This window comes from Phalacrocorax aristotelis, chromosome 2, assembly GCF_949628215.1.
Source record: "Phalacrocorax aristotelis chromosome 2, bGulAri2.1, whole genome shotgun sequence".
NCBI lineage: Eukaryota > Metazoa > Chordata > Aves > Suliformes > Phalacrocoracidae > Phalacrocorax > Phalacrocorax aristotelis.
This window is the reverse complement of record NC_134277.1, coordinates 157,142,167-157,158,099: the sequence shown is the minus strand read 5'-3', so window position 1 is coordinate 157,158,099 and position 15,933 is coordinate 157,142,167. Positions and strand designations below refer to the sequence as shown.

Genomic DNA, 15,933 nt, shown 5'->3' with positions numbered 1-15,933 from the left:
GTGGCACTAAAGACCTCTGGCGGTCCCTCCTGGCCAGCATTTCCGGGGCTCTCCCTTGGATCCTCTTGTGCTGTAGGAGATACTGATGGCCAGGTTGCTCCCCCGGGACTTCCCTGCCTCCCCCACAGTTTTGCTCCCCTCAGGTCCCCACCATGGACTACATCTGGATGATCTCCCTCAACTCCCTTTGTTACATCCCCAGGCTTGCCCTGGGGTGACACCAAAATCAGGGCAGCTCTGTGCATGGTGAGGAAGGCAAAGGCACGGAGAAGGTGGGAAGACACTCAAGAAAAACATACAGATGATGCAAACCACCCTATGAGCAGCTTTTTATATGCCTGTGATTTAACCATCCATAGACACCATTAACTTTAATGGGAAGCAGCAGAACTGAACAACTCTCATTGATGCAAAACCTAAAAAAAAAAAAAAAAGGACCAGAAAACACCTGGTTTAAGTAAATATATGCAGTTTGCTACTGGACACCCCCCACAAACACACAAGACCCACTCAGCCATACACACCCTGCGATTTGCAAAGGAGACTACAAATCTGTACCGATCCCATGCTCTCTCTAGGCATGGACACGTGCAACCACTGAACGTGGCAAGTCGCCGTCTGGCCCAGATGATGCTGGGAGCTGCTGACGAGGAGCAGCTGAATCCTGAAGAGGAAAATGCAAGGAGCTGAGAGAAGACCAGCCTGAACAACATCACCATTTATTTGTTCCAGATTTATAGCAACAGTTCTGGGAGGATGTAACGCCTCAAAACCTTTGATCAAAGTTCTGGGTGCCCATAGGAGTGAGGATGGAGGCTGCAGAGCGTGTGGGGCTGCCCAGCCTGCTGCTCCCTCCCCACCTCCCCCGCCCAGGCATCCATGCACACACTCATCGCCCCACACAGCTAAAGTAAATTATTAAAGTAAAATAGCCCGAGATAAGAGACAGCTCAAATGGATTGTATCATCACATCCTGCACATATCAAGTGAAATCAGAAAGGGGGAGGAGCAGCCACAAAATAAAAAAAACATTTAACCCTTGTGGTGAAAAAGTCAGCATCTCGGCTTTGGGGGTGCTGAGGAAGTGCTCATTAATGCTGGGAAAATCAGTGAAACTATCAGTGAACTGAAGCAGGACATGTTGCACCGCAGGAGAGCACAGGCGAGAGATGACGGGTGGGACCAGCCACCTGCGGCCACGGCTGAGCTGACAGTGCCCGAAGGGACACGTGTGCAGCTCCAAATCACAGCAAAAAATATTAACTTCATTGAAAACCCCAGTTAGGTGTAAAATTTGGCTGTAGCAGAATTGTGGGGCAGCACGGGAAGAGCGACAGCTCAGCACTGCTCCCCACCACACTCAGCATCGCCACACTGGTCAAGAAGGGTCCTAAATCTGCAACAGTTTCAGGCTAAGGGATGCTATTGCTTAATCAGTTACCACTTGAGCTGCGGCAACTGGTTAGATTTGTGTGCTGCACCTACATCAGACACGACGCGAAGCACAGCCTGAAAGCCCTTCCAGGTAGGTTTAAACTAACTGGTCTAATGTTGTACTTGCAACAGTCTAATGGGCAGCAGCTCAGCAAGCTCTGCTAACCCAACACTCAGACTGCATTAATCAAAGAAGGTTTTAAGCTGTTACACACAATCCTATATTGGGGATCAGCACTGATTTATTTAGCTGAACTACTGCGAAACCTGGAGGAAGGTTCACTGCAGGGACCTCACAAGTGCCAACTAGCCACCGTTAGCAATTACTTGCTGCCAAAGACGCTGCTGGTGCCTGAGCACCCTGCTCACAGCCCACCCTTTCACATTTCTTTAGCAACATGGATCTCCTGGCCTGGCCTCCGGGCTTTGCCGTTTTTGCCTCTTTACAAGATCCTTAGGCTCGACAGAGTCGTCTAGTCATGTTGGACCCAACTGCCTTTTCTGAGAGCTGATCAACTTGCATCATGCAAATCACTCAGGGTGGAGTAAAACTTTGTTACTGACAGAAAGGGGCATTCGGATGGTTGCTTTTATGTTTCACAGGTCATTTGCATCCTTATTCTCTGCCTTTAGGGCAACTCCCAGTTGACTGAACACCTGCTTTTAGCTGCCGGGAAGCAGATAACAAACCTCCATCTCCACCCACTCCCAATTCACACCCTTTCCCAATATTTAGCTGGTGTCACTGAGACTTGCAAAACCTTCCCGATTTCAGGCAGGCTGCTCATTTTATTTTGGTCAAGATAGAAATGAGCACATTCTTCTGCTTAATGCGTGCCAGAATCCCAAAGCACCCCAGCAAACCAAACCCAAGGAAATCAAAAAGCCTCCTATCACGTCATGGGCTCCGTGGCTCCGCATCTCTAAGCCCTGAACTCTCTTGCTGTCTGAGGTGTCAGCCTGGCACAAAGATCCTTCCAAAAAAGGAGGCATGGAGAAGGGAAGCCAGCTGGAGTGAACGTTATTGCGGAAAAGGCAGCCAGATGGCCAGACTCCAAGTGAAAAAGAGGCTCTTCGCTGGGAACCACTGATACTGCAGAAAGCATCACCCCTGCCTAGACACAGCACAGGATCTTCTGTTATATCGCTTGCCCTTAACATAATCATCACCACAACTCCAAAGGCTCAGTTTATCCCTATTCCCTGGATGGAGAATCGAGGCATGTCCTAAGAGCAAAGAGGCCAGTGGCAGAAGCAAGCATAGAACCCAAGAGCACCATGAGTCCCTGCAATATCTTCTCGTCCCCAAGGTAGACAGATGGAAGGCGGAAGACACATGTGTCCCCCATCTGGACATGGCCAGGACTCAGGCAAAGGGCAGTGACCACTCAGTGTCACCATAACAGTGTTTCCCTCACTATAAAAAGGAGTGTTTCCTCTCTCCAGGGCTGCAGTGAAAATACTCCAATGAGTAACACAGAAAACCTAACAGTAAACTAAACTGCAGAAGAAACCCTGTATATAACAAACACATGCGCATTTTCTTTGTCCACTTAAAACTGAACAGGAGTGATATACTGCAGCGAATGATATTTGTTCCTTGATTTAAGGTGACAATCTTGAGGATGCACTACCAACATCAATCCATCTTTCTTAATACAGGGCAATGGGCTGCACCTCAGAGAGCATAATGAGGGCATCAGCAAAAACAAGCATATCAAAAATCCTCCAGGCTTGCAGCTGCTTAGGCGCAACAGCTTGTACACCTAAGTTTTAACCTTTTCTACTGGATATTTATCCACACCACACTATGAACTAGCCAGCACAGGCTGAGCAGTCTGCAGAAAACAACGTTCCTGTCCCTCAAAAACTAAAGCGTATAATGAGGAGGTGAAGTGGAGGAGGTGGGCCAGCAAAGCCAGACAGATATCTGGAGGGGAATTTCCCCTGCACAGGAGATGCAGCAAAGTGCACAAAAGCTCTCAAGGGCGATGCTAATCACATAGCCCTGACACGCAGGTCTCGGCTCTTCACATTACCGCACCTGTGGGCTGCTGCACAGTAGCAAAGTTACTGGGATGCAGATGCTCCCGCTACAGGTGTCAGTCTCCCACAGGGACAGGGTAAGCTTCGCTCCAAACCTTCCCGTGGCAGAAAAGCCACAAGCCACATTACTTGCAAAGCCAGAGTGGCTCCAGGGCTGGTTCCCAGGAGGTTCGTGGGCAGCCCCAGCAGCCTCCCCAGGCTCTCTATGCAACGGCTCCTGGGGCTGGAGTTGTCTTGCTGGTCCCCACTGGAACTGCTACAGCCAGCATGAGATGACCCAGTTGGACTGAAACTGCCTTGGTGATGATACCCTATGCTTCAGGAATGTACTTACGCTGCCAGTCAGGGTGTATAAACGCTGAGAGCAGGCTCAGACAAGTAGCTCACAGATTTAGGCTGTGTCCAAACATTGAAGAAAATTTAAGGGCAGCTTAGGAGAGGCCCAAGCTTTCATCCAATGGGTTTGGACACCCCAAGCCACCAGTAAGCACCCTGAACTCCAGTCCTCCTACGCAGGGTGCAGACATTACACATACTTTGCAGACCCTATATCCAAACAAGCCGTCCTGGCTATGCTGTCAGTGCAGAGAAGCAGGTATTGTAGGGAATGATTCATACCATGCAGATGCCTACAGCAGGTCAGGGTCAGGCGCTTCCTAAAAATATCTATTTCCCTCCAGCAACTGTAAAAAGAGGCAGGGGACTGGTTCAGTTGCAGGTAATTGCAGCAGAGGTCTCTAAATCTAGAGAAGCAAAGTTCCCTGCTGTGAACCCCAAATACAGCCAGAAATACAGCCTGCGTGATGCACAGACCTCAGCATACTCGAGACAGACTCATGGGTTCTACTTCTGAGACGCCTGAGCACATCAGCAGTCTAAAATCATCCCCTCAGCCCTGAAGAGGCAAAATACAGGGAAATCCATAACAAAAACAAAGCCTGGAGGTTCAACAGAAGTGGACTCACCCAGGGGGTGCAGGGAAGCCCAGGAGGGCTTGTATCTCCAGGCTTACAAGTGCTGAAAGCCATCACCACTCACCTCATTTCCCAGGAAACCCTGGCAGGATCTGACCTCCGTTCCACACGCTCCTCCTCTCTCCTTTTCACAGTCAACTGAGACCTATATGACATTACAACAAAAGAAATGTCAGCAAGCCCAACCTTGTCCCCTCCCTCCAACTGAAAAGCCTAATTTCCTCAGTTCTTCAAAATGAGGCTGCACTGGAAAGCAATTATATATAAATTGCAGCTTATACATTTATTTAAATATTTATATGTATATTTTTATATATATATAATCTATTTAAATAGATATATAAATTGGGAAGGAATAGGAGCCCCCCACGAGCGGCCGAGGCAGCAGCATGGTGCTCTGTGGTAGCAAACAGAGCAGCATCAGGGATGGAGCCCTAGAGCCTGTGCCATGAACATCCAAGATAGCCCAGCAACAGGGCACCAAAGCGAGCATGATGAGGTCCTCCTGTGACGTTCACTCTCTGCTCTAAAGCAATCCCTCAAACACTCCTAAAGAGTAATGGGAGGAAACACCGCCAGGAGGGTCAGGAAGCTAAGGACAGTGAAGAGACGCCCTTCTTGTGGTGCTCACCCAGGACTGGCCAAGAGCTGTGAGGAAAAGGGGTAGAGGCGGCGGATCCCTGCTCCATGACCCAAACGTTCCCAGCAGCATCACCAGGAGGATGTGGGCTTTTCCCAGCAGTGACCTCCAGGCCTTGCTGACACCCCACGTTACAGCCTGAGGGCTGCACAGGACAGTCAGAGGGGCATCAGGCTGTTGCTCAGGTCCCCAGTGCCGTGCTGGGTAGGGGTCCCAGCGGTCTGTTTTCTCCCACCATCTCCATCCCCATCCTCTCTCTTCTCTCCTCTCAGGCCATGAGACTCCTTGTCATATATCACACAGTCATATATCACACAGCCACTCTGGCAGCGTAAGCTTGAGGCAGAGCAGGGTAAGGGGACTCTTATTACCATCAGAATAGCCTCATCACTCAGCTTACTTAACCCAGCCACATCTGCACTGCTAAATTTGGGAGAGTATGAGAAGAATTCCTGCAGAACGGGGGAGGTGGGGGAGGGACAGGCAGGCTTTTGGCCTCCTTTAACTCCCTGCCAAGCACTTTGTAATTCAAAGTCCACATCAGGGATGCCACCCCAAACTGCACAGCAATGCTCCAGAGCCAGCAAACCTGGAGATCTGGTGCTTAACCCCTTCTAGTTGGCATCTGAATTTGGCTATTTTAAGAAAATGGTTGAGCTGGGCTCTCTGAAACAGAGAAACAGTGAAACAGCTCCCACTGAAATAACAGGTTTCCAGGAGGCACATGAGAGGAACTCAGAACACCTCCATGCAGGAAAGGAGGCCCTCAACTTCAGATAGCCAAGTCTGAAGACCCTGCCCTAAATGGGTGCAGTGCTCAGCTTGTTAACAGCTAGCAGCAATCCTTACATTCAAACTAATTTAAGAAGTTGTGGATTACTATTTTTGGGTGCAAAACAGATTTAACTCCTCAGGAAAGGCAGGATCAATAGCAGCAGCAAGGGAGGCCACCATCCCTGGCAGCATGCAGAAACATCACCCTGACCTGCAGCACAGGCACCTAAAAACAACTGATCACCAAGCTTTGATTTTGAGATTGTAGAAGGAAATTAAACCTCTATTTTGCTCTTGTTGCTGGTGGGTATGGTAAGGAAATGCAGGTTACAGTAACCTTTCTGGGCCGGTTTTCCATAAACACCATCAGCACCTGCACCCTCCTGAGGGTGCCCAGAGAAATCTCCCCCTGGAAACCCAACCCACGAAACATCTTCGGGGGAATGTTGCTGCCCACATCCAAGAAACAAACACGGTAATTAATCCCAGAGAGTGCCAAGTCCAATGGTGTACAAGGTGAGCCAGAAATTTTCTGCGGCACCCACATCGAGATGTTCGAGGGAGCTTTTGAGGAATCCAGGCGTGAGCCTGCGCAACTGGCTGCAGTTAGGGCTGCTCTCCTGGGACCTTTCCCAAGTGATTCACATGCACACCAAAAAAAAAAAAAAAAAAAAACAAAACTAGGCTTGTTTGCTGTAAAAGTGGGCATCAAACGCTCTGACATCAAGAAGGATGATTAAAGACAGTTGAGTTACAAGGAAAGATTAAAAGAACTAAATATGCCCAACCTGGCTAAGCAATGAGCAAGAGGAGACGTGATAAAAGACTCCAGGCATCTGAATGAAGGGAGTGGCATGGCATTAAAGGACTGAATAAAATATCTTTCTGAGAAATGGATCCCTCAACGATCTCCCAAGAGATAAGGTACAAGCCTCATTTTTAGGCATTTATAAAACAGGTTGCTAGAACTGAGGCTTTTGAGGAGAAATCCACATTGCCCCAAAGGGAGCATGCACCAAACCTTTTCATCTCTGGTATGAGGTGCTGCGAACGAAGCATGTGATGCCACAGGGGAGTGCAGGAAACTTGGGAAGTGGTAAGTATTTCATTCTCCCCCACCCAAGAAACAGAGATACGCTTTTTCACTGTAAACTTTTTAAAAAAATTCATTTTCACCCCTTCTTTTTAATTCAGCAGCCATAATGTTGAGGTTAAAAAAAAAGGGGGGTGGAAATAACCACCAAACCCACTCAAAATAATCAGTTCTGGGGTCTTATGAGTACTTGACCTTTTTCCCCAGTACTTAAAGATACATGGGGTACCGCAGAGGCAAGAGCCCAGCTTGAGCTGGGCAGTGGCGCTCCCGGGGACCCGGAGCCTGGCAGTCCTCCACACCCAGCAAGACCCAGCACACACATGGGCAAGACGACAAAATCCTGAAAAGCATTTCAATACCTTGCTCTGCTGAGACTGTACCCCTCTGAGAAAATACCCTCTGAAACCCAGGGACCCGCTAGGCTTTATAAAGATTAGAAGTAAGCCCTAAGCCCTGAGAAAACTGCCCAGAACCGAGAGCTAAACCTGTTACGCTGGCTTTACCCCAAAAATCCATGTATAATGTATGCAACATACATACCTATCTAAATACCGAGCCTGTGAAGCCAAAGCAGTGGATTCTGTGTAATTTCATATGATCTCCAGGCATACAAGGGTCTCCTGAGCATCTCCCCCCAGCATGGACAGAGGGGTGGCCTGAGGGAAGGACCCTGACCTGGCCAACAGTATTCACCAAATACAGACATGTGCAGGGTGAGGTTTCCAGCAACACCAACTTATCAGTTCTAATGATGAGCCTGGGTTGCAATTAACCCCCAAATGTTCTTTCAGGTATTTCTGCCCCAATATTTTTGATGCAACTTGGCCACTGGGTACGAAGCTCAGCAGCATCGCAGGTTTGGGTACCTGAGAGACTCCTTCATCCTCAACAGGGAAAAGCCAAAAGCACAATTTTAAATCACAGTTAAATTCACATAATGGCCATAAATCAAGAAGATGGTCCTGCCCGAGCTCCCCCTGGCCCCCCTGACGTGGTGAGTCAATGCAGGGCTATTGGGTCTAAGAGAAACCTAGCTAGGGAAAAAAAAAGGTGAATAATTTTCTTCTAACCAATTCCCTAAACCAGTTCAGTGGGGTTCAGGCAAGTACTAGAAATCTTTCCCCTTTTGGCATGAGCAAGATCAGCTGAACTGCAACATGTGACCACAATCCAAGGCAACCTTTGTTTGCAAGACCAAGAGTGGATCTTTTTGATTTATTTTTTTCCCTTTCCCACAACAAGCTCTTAAGTCTGCAACTGCCTTTCTCCATGGGAACAGGAGATCCACCATTTACTGACCAGTGAGCTTTATTGCAGAATTGAAACAGGATGTTCACAGAGGATTTTATTATATTTTCTTTAATAAGTGGAGCAGTTTAGTATGCACTGAATCTTCTTGCTTTATGCTTGTGCGTCTCTTTGGGAGTCTGAAGTACAACACCACGCTGCCAGATTCATTTCATATATTGAAGAAACATGGTTCTACCCAATCTGAAAGGCAGGCCAACATAAAAAGACCTGTTCAAAGTAGAGGAAGCTCTGCATTTACAGTTTGGGATGAAAAGAGGAAAATTAAAACATCTAAAAGAGATTATTATACCTTCCATCAAACCTTCCTCTTTCCACACAAAATCAGCTGCTTCCATCACTGCAGCAACAGTGATGCTTGAGATAACCAGGCTTAGGGTATCACTGTCACAAAGAATTAAAGGCTTGCAGGCTGTATTCAGAGAACTCCTTCCTTTCTTTTTGAAGTTAATTTTGGGTATCCCCACTCTGGCCACGACTGCAGTTTTACTCTCCTCTCATCACGCATTCAGACAGACAGACAGCTCTTGCAGGAGGGCGAAGCCCCTCTCTGATGCACAACTCGTCCTTACGTGAACAGCTTTGGGGAGCTGAAGAAGGAAATGTAAAATTTTGTCTCGTGCAATTCTTACTACAAGGAGTGAGCGATATTTTTTTCCCAGTTCAGCTAGTTAATAAGAAACAACTGTCTCCCAAACACAGGCAAGTTCCTACTACTTAGAACAGTGGGTTGGGGTAACCAATGTGTAAAAAAACAAATGGAGAGGAGCCTGAAAGCGCCTGAAAGAGCAGCAGGTGCAGGTGTAGCGGTGCATCTCCTGCATCACTCACCAGCAAGGAGCGACGGAAGGTGAGCCCAGGTGCAGCCCACGTACCCCACCACAGGTGAGGGGGGGCAAGGGGGAAGGTGTAACCCAGAGAAAACAAAAAGCTGGATCCCTGTGGCTGTGCACAGACAGCGCGGATGCCCTGGTACGCAGCAGGGCTGCACCTCGCTCCTGTGCGACGGAGCCCTGGCACCTCCGTGGAGCGGCACAGAAGACACTCTGCACCAGGAACAGTCCATCTGAAAGCCAGGGGAGAGATGACTGTACAATTAACGACCTATAAAAAAACCCCACTTGCTGTTACTCTTTTTTACTTGCAAAGAGCAGCAGAACCCAAACCTCGGTAACACAGCTCTGCAGGGTGCAGATGCTTCACCGCTCACACGCTTGCCCAGCCTTCCCCGGCACAGAGTCCCGCTGCCAGCAGCAGTGACTGCTGCCCCAGCCGTGACAGCCATTTCTGTACCCCTCCCTTGCTAAAATAATGTAGCAGGGTGCCTTTTGGTCCTCAAGAGAGGCAGTTGCCAGCACAATCTTGGAAAGCATCTTGCTTTCCAACAGACCAAGCCTCGGGATACCTTCGGAGCTGCCTGGGAAAGACAGGCTAATGTATTCTGCACGTGGGCTGCGGAGCAACATGCACCAAACCCGGCTGGGTAGGCAGGCAGGAAGGGAAGCATCTTCTGAGAGATGTTAGAAAAAATAAAAAGCATGAACTGGCAAGGACAGCCCATTCAGCACCGAAGCACAGAAGACAACCAGCCGGAGCGCCACCTCTCTGGGTTCCCACAGGATGCGCCCCAGGAGGGAGGTGCGTGCTGGGAAGCTGCCAGTTCCCTGTGTCCTTCCCGAGAAATGCATTTCTCACCCTGACACGTGCATTTTGGTACCAAAGTCAATCCCTGCTCCCACTCAGCAGGGCCTTTGCCAGCAGCTGTTTTCCCTGGTTATTCTCCAAACACTTCTCCAGAGCTTCCCATCCTCACTCTCTCACACGACAATAACTGCTATTCTATTTTTGCTCCAGATCTGAAAAGGTGCAAGAGAGAAACGAGTGGTTTTTGAGTTTCATGAAGCCGATGACCTCTGCCAGCACAGGCAGCTGCTCCTTTGCTGGGGGAGAGGGGATGCACTTGCCCTGTGCACAAAGCTCTTGGAGAGGGAATGGAGCGGGATGTAAGTGCCTGGACCACTGCTGGCAGCCTGGAAAGAGTTACCACCAGGCTCGGAGGGTTTCTGCCTTCCCAACAAGGCGGACAGGGTGAGGAATGCAAGTGACGCAGCAGCATCCTGCTGGGAGAGAGGGAAAGAGTGAAAAACAAAAAAAAAAACAAAAAAAAAACCCCACTAAAGCTCTTTGGATGAGGTTCAGGATGACTACACTTTTACGGTAAGTGTTTAGTAACTCAGAGTCACATAACCCTTCTCTACCCACTTGAGGCCATGACACACAGATTACAAGCTACAAGAAACGCTTCACACACACACACGCCTGGCCGAATCCCCCATCCAACGGAGGACAAAAAACCTTTAACAAATTTAACAAATTGAGCTGCGTTTCCCATTTAAGCAGAGCCCGATTGCTATTTATTTAACAATTTAAAAGTGTTATTTTAGCCTTCCTGGTTTGTGTGTGTTGAGAGGCTGTTCCTGGGACAGGAGCCAAAGTCGATTAGAGCAACCCGGCAGCCAGAGAGGGAGGGAAAAGCAGGGTGGAAGAGCAGAAGAAGGTGCCGGGGCAAGGCTTCACTGCAGGGACAGTCACCAGCAGCCCCCAGCCACTGAGCCGGAGGGAGGCAAGCAGAACATTGGGGACAGCAAGTGAGAGAGGGAGCCGGGGTGGAGAGAAGCACCCAGTCCATCACCATTCGGTGGCTGCCAGCAGAGGCTCCCTGCTTTTGGCACACCGATGCCTTGCCCTGAGCAAGTGTGCCGGGAGATGAGCAGGTAGAAGCAAAGCCACCGCAGACCTGCACGCACAAGCATCCATCCCAGGAGGATGACACAGAGCTCTCTGCAGTGGGGTTGCCCCACGTGGGTAGTGCCCAGACAAGGTGCTGAACCTGCCTGAGAGATGCCTTCACAGAAGAACCAACCAGAGGATGGATGATCCACTCGGGTATGAATGCTGTTTGGTGTCCATCTGCTCAGCACGACCTGCAGCACCAACAGCCCTGGGACAAACACATCAAGGGGAGAACAATATTAAACATCCCCCCAGGGTACCAGATGAATCCCACTCTGGGGTCCTGCATCCTGCCATCGCTATGCTTCCAGGTCAGCCTCCAGGAACGGGTTTTGGAGCATGCAGGCAGAGGTGAGACGGATGGCAGCTAAGCAGGATGGACGCTGCCCACAGATGAGCAGCTTTTCTGCGTGGATCAGGGGAAAACCTACCTGGTACCCACTGATGGGGGCTGTGAAACACATAGCTTGGACCACCACTAGCCCCTTCCACCTCCACACTCCCAAAGTGAACCTTTTATCAGTTAACATGAGACCCCCTCTTTCACCTGTATCGAAGCACAAAATAGTGCTCATGGGCTCCTCACCCATGGTAGTTCCAAGCACAGGCACTTCCTCAGGCTCACATGCCCCACCACCACCGCTGCCATCAGCCCGGGGCTGGCCGGCGGTGAAACCATAATGGCTCTTCTGCATCTGCAGCACAGGCGGAGGGCGATGCGAGAGGGAAACCCGGGCACCCGCTCCCACCCAGCTCCTCTCCTCCAATGCACCCCTCTGCCCATTAGACGTAGGTGGGTGGAAGGAGAGATGCAGATGTGGGCTCTCCACTGGACCAAACAAGAGCAGACTCTTCCACATGGCTTCTCAAGTCAAAGCAGACAGAGGAAGAGCACACATGCAAGCAGGAGCCCTGTTAAAACATGCTGATAATAATGATTATGAGATGCAAATCTACAGATGAATGGAGCCAAAACACAGGGAGCACCAAAGAGGAGCCAAAACACACTGACAGGTTAGAGGAGCCAGTGACAACCCCTGACACATGCAAGAGCCGGGCAAAAGGGCTGAGTGCAGCCAGAGATCTCAGCAGACACAGCCATCAGGACTACCTCCCAGACTCATTAATACAAGAACAGCAGCGTGCCAGGGCGTCATGACCCCATCCTCCAGAGACATCCCCAAGCAAGGTCCCCATGTGAGAACTGGGAGCAGAACTCGTAGCCACGACGGTGCGTCGGGCAGAGCAAGATTCAGCGCAGACCCAGCAGCACCCTGGCTGGCAGCATGCAGCCAGTGCTCTTTGCCAGAGGACTCGGTCACCGTAGCTCTGTAGGAAGAGTATCTGCTTCCCATGCTGGCCAGGCAGAGGCAGTGACCCAACCCAGCCCAGACACCTCACAGCTCCTGATAGTCCCATTTTATTTTATTTTTTTTTAATATGACACGTGTTATTGCACAGAGAAACACCTGGAGAACACAGGGCAAGGGTGATGCTAGCAAGTAGTACGTCCATGCATGAAATGAGTGACCAGCGGATACAGGCTCCCCACAGTGGCTCTGCAAGCCATGAGCCTGCCCTGCATCTCAAGGCCAGTGCGCTCCCCTCCAGCCCCCCATCACCAGCTTGGAGCTAAGCTCAGCACCCTCCAGGTGCTTATTCTCCTTTGCTCTCATTTTAGGGTAGTACACAGCACTGAGGAAGGTAACAGGTGGGAAAAGGAGCAGGAGGCAATCCTAGTCCAAAATCCATTGGGTGGCTGGGGAAGCAAGCAGCCGAAGGGAAGAGAGCAAAAGTGAACCAAGAAAGAGACACAGCAAGCCCGGAGACAGTATTCTGTGTGCTCCAGTACAAACCTGGAAGGAGCCATGGGGGAAAAAAAACTCAGCCCTGGTGCTCAAGCCTCACCTGGCCCATCCTGAGCATTTGAGAAAATAGACTTTCAGCATCACCCAAACCACCACTGCATTTTGTAGAAGATGCCTTTTCTGTGTGCCCAAAGACACATCCCCGAGATGCCACTACAACCTGACTGACCATACTGAAGAGCTCCGAAGCTCCGCTGTCAGCAGGCCTGCCACACCAGCCCTGCCACAAGCTTGCCATCCAGCAAACCTCAACTGGTGGTCACTCCTTTTGATATTATGTGGTGTGCAGCAACTGCCCAGGGATTTGTCTTCTTCCCAGTGTAAGCCCCAGCCTGTTAGCCTTGAAAAGGGAATGAATAGCAAATTGCTTGTTCTCTTCTTCACTTTCTCTGTACCCTTTTTAAGACAAAGTACTATGCTTCTTTTATTTCTTAAGCAACCTTGATCAACACAAGTCAGATTCAGCGCCAGCATGTCACACATGTCACAAACAAGCACAGCAAGATTTTTTTTTTTAAGGGGAATTTTAGCATCAACTAAGCTAGAACCGAGCCTAGATTTTCCTAGCAAGGCTCACATCTACATCCTCCAAGACAGCAGGCACAGGCACTGTGACCTGCGCTGTGCAGGGATGCAGCAAGGCAAGGGAACCTGCAAACCACAGGGGAAAGCTGTGCACCCTACGACAAAAGACCAGACGTATCCAAGTACATCTGCCTATCTATGATCTTCCTCTTCAAGGCACTTTTATATCCTCCTGTGATTTTAAAACCCAGCACACACTGTTCTGGCTTTGATGCTATGCATTCTTATTATCAATGAACCAATACCAGAATATCCTTTCTTCTTGCAGTAAAATCCCTCTTTTCCCTTGGGGGTGCAGCTGGTAGGGCAGAACAGACCAGGCATTTAGCATTTAATCATAAGCATAAGTATCAGCTTGAATCATCTAGGCTCGCATGGCTCCAGAGCATTCCCACTGGCTGCAGACACCAGCCGAGTAACATCGCTGTCAGACGGCAGTTGCAGGGGTATTTGGTTTAGCATCCGCAGGGGAGGAAATAATCAGCTTGCATCACAGCACAGAGTGACCAATTTGTGGTCAACCAAACTACTCCCAAGAGCCCAAAAACCAAGTGCAATGCAGTAACATCGGAAATTTGGATTCAGAGCAGCAGGAGGTGTTGGGACACTTGGCCTCAGCAGGACTGACGGGGTGGAAGCTGTGCCAAAATCTGGATGCAAAGACTGCAGAATTGCTGGGTCAGAAGCGACTTCAAACAGCCACGCAGCCCCAAACCCTCTCTTGACTTGTTTGTCTTCATGCCGCTCTCCAAGGCAACACCGGCGCGGCTCTGCCAAGAAGGAAGCAGGACTCGGCTGCACTTCCCAGCGACGAGCACCGCTCGCCCCACCATCCGGGAAGGGCTGCTGTGCTGCTAACAAAGCGGTTTCTAACGCTTTTTGGGCCAGCTCCAGCATCACTCATTCTCCTTCACCACCAGGAGCTGGAACCTACGCTTTGAGAAATGCCAGCCCACCCCGCTGCTACCAGGCACGACGGAGGTCATGCGCTGGAAGACAGCATCCGGAGAAGCACTTCCCTGTATGCAATTTCCTCCTAGTCCTGTCCTCAGACATGGAAAGACATGGGGTGCTGCACTCCTCACACCACCTTCCTGGATGTCTCAAATCTGCTGCGTTCCTTTCAAGTCTCAGCTCTACCAGGTGCTCTAAACAACCCTCCTCTCCCTGCTCTCCTTCCTTCCTCCTGCATGGCATCTGTTGTCCAGGCAAAACTGCATAGCCATACTTTGAAATAATTTTGGGGACACTTTTCAGCTTTTTTCTATATTAAGAAAAGTTCCTTGTCCCAGCTCACAGTGTGGACATACAGGTTGTGGCCACACAACTGACTGCATGGTGAGCCGCAGTACAGCCAACATGAGGAGAGCAGAGATACCTGGCTCCAAAATTACTGCTGAAGACAGCATCCCATCAAACCATGGCCTGACACCTGTGGGTCGGGTCCCCCCACCGCACTGGGTTTTTCATATGCAAATCTTCCAGCTATTCCTCATAAATAAAGTTTCCCAAACAGAAGCTTCACCTTCCCAAGCCACCTGCTTTCATATGAAAAACAGAGGGCTGAGACTGGATGCTGTATTTCAAGCGAGGTTTTATACGACAACCAAGATTGAATTATTACCTTTGCCATCTTTCTGGGGGCTATTCGAGATCTGCCTTTCTTGTAACAGTATCTGACTGTGGATTCACAACCAGCCTGTAATTCACTGCAGCTCCCAGATCCCTTTCTGCAGTTAACCTGTTACAGCTCATTTTGGGTAGGTGCATCTGATTTCCAAGATCACTATTTTGCACTTGTCTTTATTGAATTTATTTTTTTTGTCTTTGAACCACCCCCGCAGCTCATTAAGACGACTGTAAGAGAAGATGCCATCACCTAAAGTACCTGCAATGTCTACAGTTGCATTTCATCTTCCATATCCTCTGCAGTCGACCATTTAATCTGCTACTGACCCTCAAAATGCCTTCCTGATCCACCAGCAAACCATTTCTTTTAGCTTCTTAAGTACCCACTTCTGAAGATTTCATCTTCGGCACATTTCCCGAGTTTGTTTACCGAGCTGTCTGGATTTTCTCAAGAACTACTCAACAGCTTTCAGCACTTTATTTTCTGTAAGGTCACTAAAATATCAGAATTGGTATGAGTTTGCCCAGTAGTTCTGCAGGCCCTCCATCCTTCAGGAGAACTTGCTACACCAGGAGGCATCACAGTTAAGAGCTGGCAACTCAGACAATACCAGTTCTGCAGTTATCTGAGGTTTTCTTTGAAGTCAGATTAAGCAGATCATCCATTCTGCATTCAGGATCAGCATCACCGTTTTTCTTCAAGTTTCACCTACCCAGCTGTCTCTCCGTTGCTATTTCCCTTGGCTGAGCTAGGACTTCAGGGCTGCAGGAGCTTACACAGAAAA

General features: G+C 49.5%; 1 long non-coding RNA gene across 2 annotated transcripts in view; it reads right to left on the bottom strand.

The window, feature by feature from the left end:
- LOC142053747 (uncharacterized) overlaps positions 1-15,933 on the bottom strand; it is a 161,299-nt gene that overhangs the window by 91,320 nt on the left and 54,046 nt on the right. For both annotated transcript variants that reach the window (XR_012659310.1, XR_012659311.1), the window contains exon 3: positions 4,520-4,600. This is a non-coding gene — a long non-coding RNA (uncharacterized LOC142053747). The remainder of the gene's footprint in view (positions 1-4,519; positions 4,601-15,933) is intronic.